Below are 13,143 nucleotides of genomic sequence, written 5' to 3' on the forward strand. Positions count from 1 at the left end.
AAAGACACTCCAAACAGGTGGAGTTTTAGCCTTGATTTAAAGGAATTCAGTGTTTCAGCTGCAGTTTTCTGAAAGTTTGTTCCAGATTTGTGGTGCTATAGAAGCTGAATGTGTCTTCTTCATATTGAGTTCTTGGGATGCAGAGCAGGCCGGAACCAGAAGACCTGAAGGATGGCAACAACATCAGATCTTCAGCAGAATATTCAATAAATATAAATAGTTTTGCATTGCAGTGTATTATGTTAAAATACATCATAAGCCACTGAACTTTGCTTGATGTAAAGCCAGTTAACAACAACAACAACAACAACAACAAAAAGGGGGGGAAAAGCATTTTGCTGGTGATCAGTTCATAAAAAATACATTTAGCAAGAACTTACTAGGAGAAGAGAAAACCGGACTTTACTTAAGTGAAAATTAGAAATCGGAGTAACAAATGATCGGAAGAAGAAGAAGAAGATCTGAAGTCTGAAGATGACAGAAGAACTTTGCAAAATAAAAAAATAAAAATAAAGGCGACGAAGCAGCTGTGGGGTGGCAGAAAAGCAAAGTGTGAGAGTAAAAATGATAACATTTCTATAGAATTTGATTCAAAATAAAACTGCCATGATGTAATGTTGACCTGTAACTTGAAATAAAACCCCAAATCCATAAAAATAAAAAAAGAGCCACATTTATCAATTGGGAGGTGATAAATTTAGCATAAATCATGATGGAAATCCCAAGCTTCGGTTTAACTTTGGGTGGCGCCAAAGCGCAAGAAATGAGGTGGTGGGTGTCCAGCCAGCCCAAGCTATCGATTAATACACCGGGAGATTTCGTTTTGTGTCTCTGACCGTCTCCACATCGCCGCTGGATGATGTATGGATCCATTTAGCGGGTAGTCGGATTTGCCACCCATCAGCAACGGAGAGTGGGCAATAGATATAAGGACCGATATCTCAGTAGTTTATTATTATTTTTATTTGCGCTGGAAAACGTTAACATCTGGTCACTGGGCTCCTTTGCTTTTTAAAAGAGAAAAGAAAACAAAAAAGAGACATGAACAGGGACAACTTTGTCATCTGCGGAGGAGAAAGTGAGCTGCACGCTTAAAGTGGGGGGAGATCACAGTTTGTGAGAGCCAGAGCTGCGATCCCCTCGGATTGAAGATTATGTTGGGTTGACGACGTCTGAAGGACACCGGGAACGGGATTAGGTCGTGTGCAGTCAAACATATTTCTCATTATTACTGCGTGTTGTCCTCTGAAAATTTGCGCAATGACCTTTGAAGACTTGGAATATAGCGGCTGCGCCCGTAAGGTAAGAGAGGATCATTTAAGTCACTGATTAGTTTTCTTAAAGCTGTGTGAATTTTATTATATGAAGATGTGCTGGATAGAGAAATTAAGTAAGGAAAAAAAAAAAAAAAAGATAATGTGGTTGGATATTTTCGCTCGTCCAAGCTACACGTTTGTGGTAGTGCATTCCTGTGCAAAACTTGCAGATGCAACAGTGGAGCTCACTCTTAAAAAGCATAGTGCAACTTTATCCAGGGAAGCTGAATCCATACTGGATTCTGCACGTCCCTATATGTGTAATTTGCAGAATGTGTGAACGTTCAGAGTGGCTATGCAGTTCATGTTTTGTGCTGCCTCTTCTCTGAGGTGGGTTACCAACTCATATGAAGATTCACCGTCCCCGCCAACAAACGTGATTTGGACGTGGCATCATTTTTCAACTGTCCACACTGCAACAAATGTCATGTTTTCAGAAAAAAATGTACATCATGCTGTAAAGAAAATGTGACATTAGCCAGATTGATTTGCACGCTATGGTCCTTTTATACTTAAAAAACAAAACAAAAACAAGTATAAATTTAGTAAACTGTTGGTTTTTCATGTGGTTCATATTGCAAACATTATTGCATTCAGATTAACTGTGTCTTAGTGGGAAGAATAGTTATCTTACAATAACTATTCTTACAGTTGCTGGTTTGTTTCCATCTTCCTCCAGCCACATCTCCATGCCCCACTGGAGATTTATACCCAAGTTACCTACCGATCTGCGTATCAGTGTATGGATTTGTGTGTATTTGAGTGAATGCGTAAAACTGCTTCGAGTAGCAGTATGACTAGAAAAAATAAACACATAATTCACCTAACTTACCTGCAAGATTTTGTGAATCTAAACCCACAACCAGCTCAGACTGATAAGATCAGCTCTGTTTGAATTTTTTAGAGCCCCTTAAATTTATTATTATTATTATTATTATTATTATTATTATTATTGCCCCAGTGTGCCACATATTCTAATTTGACTTTATTTGTGTTAGGGTAAGCTGTTGGAGGTTGGCAAGCTTTCATCTGGCTGGACACAGTCATGCTGATGTTGTCTCCTGGAGCATGTGCACAGTGCTGCTAACAGTGAGTGAATCAGGGAAAAGCCACATGATCCAATTAGATAATATTTGAGGGATCTGTTTAAAATTCTTTCCTCTTGTTTTCTCCCCTAACATCTGGCTTTCTCTGCTCTGCTCTCACTTATGATATATTTATTTATTTTTGTACATATATGTGTGTGTGTGTGTACTACCGCTTCCAACATTTGGGCAACGGTTTAGAAGTGTGTGGGGAATATTTAAAAAGCCCTGCTGCAGGATGTCTTCCTCAATCTAGGGTTGGCCTGTTCTTTCCAGAGGCACACATTTGGGAAATGAGAGATGAAGAGCAGCGTGGCTCAGGCCAGTCAGAGTCCATTTATATTCTGCCTGAGTCCCGCTCCATGGGCAGCCCATTGTCGTGGCTCACTCAGTGGGATAGTCTTTAGAAAAGGGTTAAAAGCCAGCATGTAAATAAATAAACGTGAAAACTAATAAATAAATGAATTCCGATTCATTGTTTGCCCACGTAAAATTACGTACATGAATCAAAACAGCTGAAAAAAATTAAACGCATTGCAGTGTATTACTGAAAGTGTACTTTTCTTCTTCATCCTAAGTTATAGATGTAAGTTGTACATTTAAGTCATACATCTTCATAAAATGAAGATGTGATTTGTGCAGTCCTTGCGTTTGTTGATTGTGATTTGTAAGACTATTTTTGAACGACAGAGACATTTTTTGGTTTGCTGTGATTTTAAAAAGTAGGTTGAAAGCTGAGGTTGAATTCTAAACACAGTTTTACCTGTAATTATATGAAATGCACTGTCTGCTCAAAGAAACATCACCACTTGGATTTCACTAAAGCCACTAAGGCTCTTATTTGACAATTACTGCACAATTGATTATGTTTTAGCTGGCACAAAGTTATCAACAGCTGACGCATGTCCACTTTTGTCCTCTGTTCCGTTTGCCTTCAATTTTATTTCCATATTTAAAATAGCACTAAAATGTTGTCAATATGAATTATTTTTCTTTTCCTTTGTAGTTTATGAAAATACACATGCTATATATGGAGCTGTGTAGGGGAGGGGTGGGGAGTGGTGCTTTCTGGGGCGGAAGGTCGGCTGGGAACCGACAGAGCTATTTGGGTAAATAGGTGGAGCTTTTTATGAGCAGGTGTTTGGGCTTCCCTGAATGACTGACACTGAAGATTTAAGGACTCTTCAAATATGCATCAAAGACTCAAAGCAACACTCTGGGTATGATTTTGAAGAGGGAATAACATTATAACATCATATAAAGCTCAAAAAGTTGATTTTACTTAGCACCACCTCCCTGCCTCCCGTTAAAGAAAATTACTAAACCATACCTCAGGGAAAATGTAACACTTTTTCAGCTGTAATTGTATATAATTGACAGCGGGAGCTTGACAGATGGGCTTAAATTTGCTGTATGTTTTCTTACTTTTTGTCTGAAAACGTTTTGGCAGTTTAGTCTGAGGTAGATTCATTTGGTGCATGTTTTTGTCATGGCATGGCTTGTGAGTTTTCCTGTGCTGCGGCACAGAGAAGACCGAGATACAAGCAAAAGTCTTGTAGAAGCCGCCATATCCGATTATTTTTGTTTTTTCTAATGGCTCCTGTGGTTCCTAGTACATGCAGTTTTTTTTTTTTTTTTTTTTTTACTTTGACCTTTTACGTGAAAATATTTAATGAATCAAATCTAACGGAGAACACTAAACATGTCAAGTGCAAGCAAGGGGATGTGTAGGGAGGAACCTTTAATGAACAGAATAAGGTTAACTTCGAAAAAATGAATAAACCAAGAGTGAAAATTACTTCCCCGATGCTTTGAAGTTAATGGGAAAACCTCGGCTAAACCGAAATAAAAATTTAAAAGTGCTCCATTCACCCAGTACTTTGCTTTGCTTCGCATGAATCCCAAACCTTTTTAATCGTCTCCTTTGTCCCTTTTTAAGCCATCAGCATCTCCGTATGCCGTACTCTCCATAAGATGAGAAATGTGTTTTTGGTGCGTGTTGAACAAAGTTGGTCGACAGAAGTGTGTAAATGCAGACAGTCATGGCCCATTACTTCACCACTGAGTGGTAGTAGATTTACCACTGAAAATGACTTTTTGGTCCAGTGAAAGAAATGATTTTTCCCTCCGTATGTGTAATAGGATAAACACTTTTACTACAAGTGAAACAAAATGGTACATAATAATGTGTTTTTAAAATACATACGACTCTGTGTGCAGTACAATAAAATAAATAGACTTTTTTTGCTAGAATCACTGCAAAACAATTCACAGTCTGGCTAAAGTGTTTACCACTTATAAAGAGGCTTTGTTTTGGGAACACCATGGAATGTGTTGATACTGAAGAAGATATAAAAAATTCAAATGTGTTTCTTTTAAACAAATTAATTTGTGTTTTTTTTTGTTGTTGTTTTTTTTTTTCATATTACAGTGCACACTAAAAACAGCTGGGCTTTAAATAACCCACAGGAGCGATGCATCTTGACCGCAATTTGGGTCAGTCCAGCTTTGGGTTAATTTAACACAGCAGTGCTGAGTTGTGGGTTTGACCCACTGTTGAAGGCCATTAATTATTTGACAGTTTAATCATTTGCAAAATGATACATGTTGTTAATGACCTAAAGTGATGCTAATGATTAGAGATGGTAGATGAGCTATTATTTATTTTTTTGTTTAGGTCCTCTTACTAGAGAGGACGGCCACATGCTTTGATTAAGGGGGAAAAAAACAACAAAAAAACAGCTATGTCGTTTTTAGTCTTATCGTTTGCATTGAAGGAGCGAGGAATCGATCAGTTTTCCTTCCACAAAAGGATCAACCTGGACAATATTTATGTTTTTTTTTTAATATATAAGTCAAAACCATTTTAAAAAAATACAGAAACCTCTCCGTAAGCTTTCTATTTTTAGTGTATCAAGAATCTAGCTCTTTTTTGGAGCTAAATATGATGCAAGAGCAGCCATGACTCCGACCAAACCAGATTTTCAACCAAAGTAATGTTATAGTGACTACCTTGTAAAAAAAAACAACAACAAAAAACACCAGAGTGGCTTTAAATGAATATTCTGTATTTAAGGTTACTAAAGTAGTACTAATAACGAATCTTTAGTATTAGTTTAATTCAGCATTGACGTTATCAGATGAATATCAAACATAAACTCATATTGTGTATAAGACTTATTTGCAGACAACAGGAATTGAATAACGAAAGACAAAAAAGTGTAACTTTGGTTATATCTTCAACACGTAAAATAATTAAAGCAGATAGAATAATAATAAATAATTGCTAGAAGCAGAAAGCAGAAATAAGTAAAACAAGAAATACATGTATATTAATTATGTCGTGATTAATTATGTCATGATTATTTACACTGCTAAAGTTCAATCCCTTCAGCATGAACATATCATTTGGGACAAAAGTCCATATTTTTTTAAATGTATTGCTTACAGTTTGGCATAAACACACAGTGTGTTTGATTTTATTCTTGCTATTGTTAAAGTTATGATGAGAGCATTCCGCAAGTTTTCAATTAGTATAAAGGATAATTTATTTTTGTAAGAAATCACAAGCCCAGATATGCAAAAATACAGGAGGAAAAAAAAAAAAAGATGGGACTACCTTCCTGTTATTCAGCATAATCTCATTAAATTCATTTCAAATGAATTACAAGTTTATCATAAAATATGCACTTTCTTTTGTTGGCTGTGTGTTTAATTTGTTTTTTGATGGCTGCAGTCGTCTCAAAGTGGAATATTGAAGACATGAGCTGTGCACAATAAGCGTGCAGGTCACAGCTTCCCACTTTGCAGAAGTCATGTCAGATCTCGTTTTTTTTTTTTTTGCTTCCTTGAAGGTTGTTGCCAGATGGATGGGAAGAAAATTCTCATTGGAACAAAGCAAACACAGCTTCACGATATGAGTTTAATCTGAGCGAGAGTAGAAAATTCAGAACATTTATTTTGTTAGTAAGCTAAAGTAGGAAAAGAAAAGGAACCTAGCAGCTCCTTGAAAAGGTCATATGATGCGAGAATCTTACAGCTGCTGTGACAGATCTACTGCAAATTCATTTCATTCTATTAATTGCTTTGCACTATTTCTCTCTGTTCGTTTTAAGAAAGAGCAGAATTTGGACACAGTCATGGTCACTGGCTAAGCGATGCAGGGCTGCGCATATAAAGACCTGTCTAAACATTTCATTTACTTAAGGTGATGAATGATTGTGAAATATATATCCAAAATAAAGTTTGCTGGTTTTGATGATTGCTGTTTGGTTGATATATTTGGATTCAAACTCCTGGACAGGATCTCTGTTGTTGGATGTGGCGAGAATAGGGATTGCAGAGTCAGTGCAGTCCTCATGCTCACAGACTGTCAACCTGCCAGCACTCAACTGAAACCCCCAAGTGATTGCATACAGACTTTAACACACTCAAACATGAAGCATTGAGACTGGTAAAAAAAAAAAACAAAAAAAAAAAGAAATCTGTATTCTGCTGAAGGCACTGCATATTTTAAAGCAGGGGCAATATTTTTAGTTTTAATCTGCAATTATTAATCAGGCAGACTCGCAGCATTTGATTATTTCTACCCCAAATCATTCTCTCTTCTGGTTTTCAGAGAAACAAGATTGTATTGACATCTTCATAGACATTACTGCTCTGAAGATTTAGTTCAGTTCAACTTTATCGAAGACATAAGTAAACGAATCATAGGACGCAGGCAATCGAAGGCCATGATGTTGAATACTTACCAAAAGAGTTTTGTTGGTGTGCTGCACCATGCTGATCATTTCAGCCCTTAATGATTTTATATCCAGATGTTTTGGATGTGGAATGATGCCAATTTACACAAATGTTTCATGTGTCAGTTTGAAAAAAGAAAAAAAGTCTTGCTTCCAAGCATAGACCGGACTATTTCCACTTGAATTAGATTGTTTCCAGCAGACTTTTGACCGGGCCAATCAGCAAACAGAAGGAGAAGTTGTGAGTGATGATGTTGATTTACTGCGCTGTTAAAGAACAGCCTGTAGTTTTAACGGGTCAAGAAACTTGGTGCTCCTTATTTGGGAATCTTTTAAGATCAGGCCCTAAGCATGGGTTGTCTGGATGGCAATGTGGGATATGGATTTGCAGTTGCAGTCACTTTAATTTGTATGTCAGAACATAAATTCTGAAAACTATTTTAATTTTACTATTTAAATACACTTAAAAAAAAAGGGCTACAATGAGAGCATCTCTCTTTCCTCCATATTTGAGGAGATGCTAAAGCAAAAGCCTTTGCCTCCGCGAATTAAATATTTCCAAATAGAAATGTAAACTCTTTATTAGCCATTTGCGCTCAGCATGGACGGCTGGCTTTAAATGTTTTGTTTGCAAAGGAAGATGCAGAACTCCTGTCATGTATTTCAAAGTTAACAGGAAATATGACAAGCAGGAGGGGATGACTGAAATAAAAATCCTGGGGATTTTTATCATCCTCTCACCAATGCTCCAGCTGTAGTTCAGGGTTGATCCGAACCGCCCTGTCTCCCTAGCAGAGCCATTATCAGGGGAGAAAAACTAATGCAGAAACGCCCCATAAAACCTCTTCATCTTGAGCTTTATCTCTGCAGCCAAAAGGAAGATAGCCATAGAAAGAAGAAGGTAAAAGGACTGAATCTGAACTGGCTTGTTTGCTTGGTTGAACAACCTTGGTGGGAGACATTCATTGAAAGAACGAAAGAGTCAAGATGACCTTTTCAGAAGTTTATTTATGCAACGCTGATCCAAAACACCATCCACATCATCATCATCATCATCATCATCATCATCATCATCATCATCATCATCATCGCCAGCCTTCATCAATGAAACAAACAGGTTTAAATAACCTCCGAGTCCCAGGAACACAACACAGTGTGTTCCTGTGTTGGGAACACAGGAACACACTGTTTTTGCAATGCAATAGCATTGCAAAAACTGTCGCACAATAACAGATAACGCAATTCACCATGGCAACGGGAGGGGAAAAAACAGAAGCCTGAAAGTACGCATTTCTCACCAATGGAATTAGAAGTTTTAATAATGACGGCATCAGGGGAATATCAAAACATATTTAACAAGAAAGGCAATAATGTTTCTGTGGTACTATAACAAGTAGAGAGCAAGTTATTTGCGTGAGTATGATTTAGCAGAAAATGTGTAATATTCTTTACGGTACACTTATTAACGTCAGAAAAGGAAGATTATTTTATTTGCTTGAACAAATAAAATTCAGGCAAATAATCAGGTGTAGCTTGGACACCCAAAAATATAAATATATTTTTCTTGGCATGTCAAAATGTGATACCGTCTACATTATTGCTTTCACCAATACCTGCACATCTGTGGAGTTGTGTGAGTCAATAGGGAACCCCACTAAAGTACCGCAGGACTGTCCACGATTTTCATATAGCTAGCTATTTCTAAATATTCAATCCACAATGATCTATTCTGCAACAGTGGCAGGGCTTTTGTCTACAAAGCTCCATTATACAATAAAATTGACCTAATACTAAGCTAGTTGTGCTCGATACCGATTACATAGTTGAGGAACGGAATAGCTTTTATCAAAAGCGAGTTGCGATAGTAAATTTACTCAGCATAATGGCTATCTGGCTTTCCGAAACCCACTTAACCAGCTTTCTGACACTTGGCCCAGGGGTAATGAGGCACAAAATAATCATTTTTAAAATTAACAATGACTTTACGTAACACAAAAATGTAACTGTGGAATCACAGAAGCCCACATTAACATCAAAATGTCTTAATCATATAAAGCATATCAAGCCAGTAATGTTGTACTGCAAAATTTTTTCAGTCACAAAAAATTTTTCTTTTATGCATGACTGCTAAGACAATTTGGTTTAAGATGAACGTCTTGTCATCCCTACCTTCCACTGTGGTCACACTATCTCCTACTCAACATCTAATTAAAACATTAAAACCTTGCAAAGTTAAAGCAGAGTGCACACTTGCTACTTCATTCCAATTTGCTTGACAAGAAATTCAATTTACCTTGAATACCTTCAGTTCTGCTCACAATATTTAATGTGTATAACATGCATAAAACATATTTTACATGTTTAACAGGTTCTATAAAACCTGTAAAAATATGTTGTGTCGAGCTAGTTCTTTTATTATCTTCTCACTTGCATGAAGGCATTTCATTTGCGTGCATGTCATTTGGTGTTGGCCTCTTAATGTGACAGCACGTCAGTCACCTGTGTGAATAAATCCCATTTTACTGGGATGTCTGGAAACCTTTCCAGTATTTAGTTTGATGTTTCCAGATGTCTGTATCTCAGACTAATTTTTAGGTTGTTGCAAAAATGTTTATCTGGAACCATTTGCTTTCCATTGTGGCATACAAATGGATTATCTCTTCTAAGTGTATGTTATGTATAGGATACATGTATTCAAATGGATGATTACATCATTTTTTTCCAGATTAACATGTTGACCTCTCGGGTTATGGAGGCTGTATCGTTTAGACGGATTCGTTTATGAAACCCTGAACTCGGGGAATAAAAGTGTGGGAGGTTTTATTACAACTCGGTAGAGCTGTACAGCAGCCATACAAACCTGGCAATGCAAGTAAATTCGCTGAAACTTACAGTGGTGCTCATGTCAGTTTTTAATTGCAGCATTTTTTTTTTCTCTATTTTCCCACCATTACCAAACAGAGCATGGAAAAACCATCCAATTAAAAAGTAAATCATTGATCATATTTGACAGTTTATCCAGTGAGCAGATTCATCTGCTTGTCTCTGTGGATGAGCCCTTTTTCATGGCTGCTGAAGGTGTCCTCCATTTACTGACAGGCTACTCCTCTACAAATACACTGCACAGCAAAGTTGTATCAGGAAAGCTGTTAATTTTCTTAATATCAGTTAAATGTGCTCCGCTTTTACAGTTCTAATGTTTTTCTAATATCCTGTACAAACCCATGCATGCATATAGACTCTTTGTTGCAATTTGGCTTCTGTGTGACCTTGCCTTGATACATCCTCTCCATTGCAGTCTCTTCATTAAACACTTTAAAAACCTTAATGCAAGTTAATAATCTTTTATTACCTGATGAAATAATAAAATATTACATCAACAGCTGCTAAAGATGGATACTAACTAAAACCCTTTATAGTCCTCTCTACACTGACGGAATGTTGTGTATCATGGTTAACCTTTAAAAAAGCTTATTTAGCATATATGCACCTTGAACATCGTGAAGAAAGCTTATCAACACTTATTCTGCATTATTCAAACCTTGCCAACAGAGTAATTTTATGAAAAGGTATAACACTTCAACACTTGGACGAAACTAGCATCATTAAAGGTAAAGCATTTTTGCAGTAAACAGATCTATTATTTATTGACTGTGTGCAATTTGATTAATTAAGCGGAGGATGGTTAGACATTTACAGAAGATGTGACAGTATTTAAAGTGGATATAGATGTAAAAAGTTGTTCATGAATGATTTATTGGTTGTTGTTGTTTTTTTCTATACCTTTTATCCAAGACTTCTAAAATGTTTGAGTAGAGCTCTCTGTTCTTTAGCATATGTTCATAAATCAGAACTGTCGACTTGTCAGATATTAATCTTGTAGTTATTAAAACTAATTGATAGATATGTTGTTATAAGTAATGTTTTGTTGGTATTTTCAGAAAGGTAACGTTCAAAATGAGTGGGGAAAGCGTTATGTGTAGCTATAATATCACAAAAATCCAAGAGTTTTCGAATACCAGATGACCTACTGCTGACCTCAGGTTTCAAAGTGAGCTGTTCACACCGACCCCCCCACCCCTCCACGTTTCTCATTTCACCAAAGCTCCCCACACACCGACAGCCCTCCTCTCTTTAGACCCCTGCCTTGACGTAAGATCTCTGAGGAAGATGCACATTGGATTTTTCAGCATTACAGCACCGTTGTTTACGTCCAGATTCATCTGGATTCTTCTAGTGCAGAATTATGATGCGTTGCTTACGTCACTTAAGTAAAAATCAAATAAAATGTTCAGACTGTAGACACTTTGAAAAGTATTTGTTATGAATCTGACTTATTACCACACATAAAATGGACACAAATCAGATGAGTTGAAAAGATCATTATTGGGCCATTCAGACTGCCATAAAAATAAAAAAAATCGAAAATGGTTTGGATTCGGGCAAAAACAAATAAATAAATTAAATCAAATGTGGGTTTCATTTGCCTGCTGCAGGATTTGTGTTAAGATACTGTTTGGAAAAAGGCCCAGCCGGGACTCTAATCCCTCCCCTACTACTCTACTCCCAATTACTCGGTCTGTCCTGTGTTTGTTCATCACTACACTGCTTGGTTCGTCCACAAAACAAGACAGGACCAGACTGCAACTAATAATCTGATCTGCAGGGCCGACCTTCCCTTCATGTTAGACTTCTACAGGTCTGCGATCAGAAAAAGGGTACCGAAAGTCTCTGCAGACCCTGCACACCCTACAGATGAACTTTTTAGACTTTTACACACAGATCAGTGCTAAAGAGCACTTAGCAAAAACAAGCCACCACAGACATGGTTTCTCCCTCCAAGTTGTTTCTCTGAAGACCACTTAAGTCAGTGCTCAGATCGATACCCACACAGAAAACTTATAAGTAGAACTAAGTGAGAAATTTAGCATACGATTCATGAGGTTTCATCATAACTATACTAGTTAATTTGAAGTAATATTACTTCTATAGAACACGGCTTAAAGAAAGAACTCTTGTAATTTATTTAAACAACAAAGTAATCATTTCACAAAAGCTTTATGTACACATATGAAACTCTAATTCTCCCTTCAAAGGACTCCTGTTTCTCACCGTGACTTACTTACATGGATAAATCATTAGTGTCGAGAACGTTTTAGACGTTGGAGTGACATTTTCACAAGCTAGTTCACTTTCTGTAAGTAAAGTATCAGGTGACACATCTTTTCCTGATGTTATAGATGATTACTGTAACTGCAGTGTCTGAATCACTTCCAGACAGCATAGATAACTGTGTATTTAGACAGCTAAAGTGAAATTGTTTCTGAAAAGTGCAGACGACAAAGTGGAGTCAAGGCTGGCTCAGTAATGTTATGTACAGCGCAAACTGCAAAGTAGGTATGGTTACATCAATCTGAAGCAGCAAAGCGAGGATGCAATTTAGATTAATGTTGAGTTTTACTAGTACTAAGATTGTTTGCATAATATTTATTCATCAAGGATTTAATAGTTAGTTTGCGATAAAGTATGATATATTTAGTTGCATGCTGAGATATTGTGGTTATGTTGCTGTATTATGAGCAGAAACGTGGGTGGGCTGTGAGCTTGCAGGAGCTGTCGTTGCAGTGATAATCGGCAGTGGGGAACCTTAAGGTTGTGGTTTTAACGGACTCAGATAAACTCAGATATTTCACTTTGTCCTTAAGACAAAGGTCTGCAGGTCATTTAGCACCACGTTCTCCACGAACATGCTGTGCACGAATGAAGAAGGGTCACTATCGTCCGGCCACGCCCCGGCCCAGTCGGAAGGCTCTCCTTGCCGACCGGAGTCGGACTGTTTTGTTGACATTCCTTTTTAGTGCAGCTCCATCTAGTGGATGCATAACGTAACTCCTGCCTCTACTGTAGCGTCTATTCGCTACAATATACGCGCCTTATAATGCGGTGCGCCTTATAGTGTGGAAAATACTGTAGTTTTAGGTGTGGCATCATCCTGTAGTC

General features: G+C 37.3%; 1 protein-coding gene across 2 annotated transcripts in view; it reads left to right on the forward strand.

Moving 5' to 3' along the window:
- Window positions 1-813: 813 nt before the first annotated feature.
- LOC106947446 (protocadherin-15-like) overlaps window positions 814-13,143 on the forward strand; it is a 116,653-nt gene continuing 104,323 nt past the window's right edge. The window contains exons 1-2 of one of the 2 annotated variants that reach the window (XM_015032440.1): window positions 814-1,302; window positions 2,315-2,405. The gene's annotated coding sequence lies outside the window, so the exon portion shown is untranslated. The remainder of the gene's footprint in view (window positions 1,303-2,314; window positions 2,406-13,143) is intronic. The other variant, XM_015032441.1, reaches the window with a different exon arrangement.

Source organism: Poecilia latipinna, unplaced genomic scaffold (assembly GCF_001443285.1).
Source record: "Poecilia latipinna isolate Pla-1442-1.1 unplaced genomic scaffold, P_latipinna-1.0 Scaffold241, whole genome shotgun sequence".
NCBI lineage: Eukaryota > Metazoa > Chordata > Actinopteri > Cyprinodontiformes > Poeciliidae > Poecilia > Poecilia latipinna.